This window comes from Bison bison, unplaced genomic scaffold (genome assembly GCF_000754665.1).
Source record: "Bison bison bison isolate TAMUID 2011002044 unplaced genomic scaffold, Bison_UMD1.0 scf7180017860815, whole genome shotgun sequence".
NCBI lineage: Eukaryota > Metazoa > Chordata > Mammalia > Artiodactyla > Bovidae > Bison > Bison bison.
The window spans coordinates 1,000-1,435 of NW_011491387.1; the positions used below are offsets into that span (position 1 = coordinate 1,000).

The 436-nt window shown below is 44.7% G+C and overlaps 1 pseudogene; it reads left to right on the top strand.

Moving 5' to 3' along the window:
- The first annotated feature begins 111 nt into the window (after positions 1 to 111).
- Positions 112 to 436, top strand: part of LOC104982889 — a 9,958-nt pseudogene continuing 9,633 nt past the window's right edge.

The window sequence follows — 436 nt, forward strand, 5'->3', positions numbered from 1 at the left end:
TGGGTGGTGGAGAGGGAGAGTGGGAGGTTCTTCCATTCTGGTTTTAATAGTACTGTTGATCCTGGGAGGGTGTGAATTGACAGATAAGTCTTCATGCTTTGTATCCTCCAGGTCCCTATACCTTTAATATCTGTGATACCTCAAATTTCTCTGATTATATCCGTGGAGGCATTCTCAGTCAGGTCAGAATAACTAAGAATATAAGCTTTGTGAATATGTGCAGGAGGGTGTACTGTAGGGGTCCAGGTATTTCTTGTTTTGTTTTGCTTTTCTAGTTCTAATGTGCTGTTCTCTGTTCTCCACCAGAAATCCTTGCTCAACTCACTGGCAGAGCCAGACTTTGTGATAACAGATTTTGCCAAATATTCTCCCTCTGCTCAGCTGCACATTGGTTTCCAGGCCTTGCACCAGTTCTGTACTCAGCATGGCCGGCCCC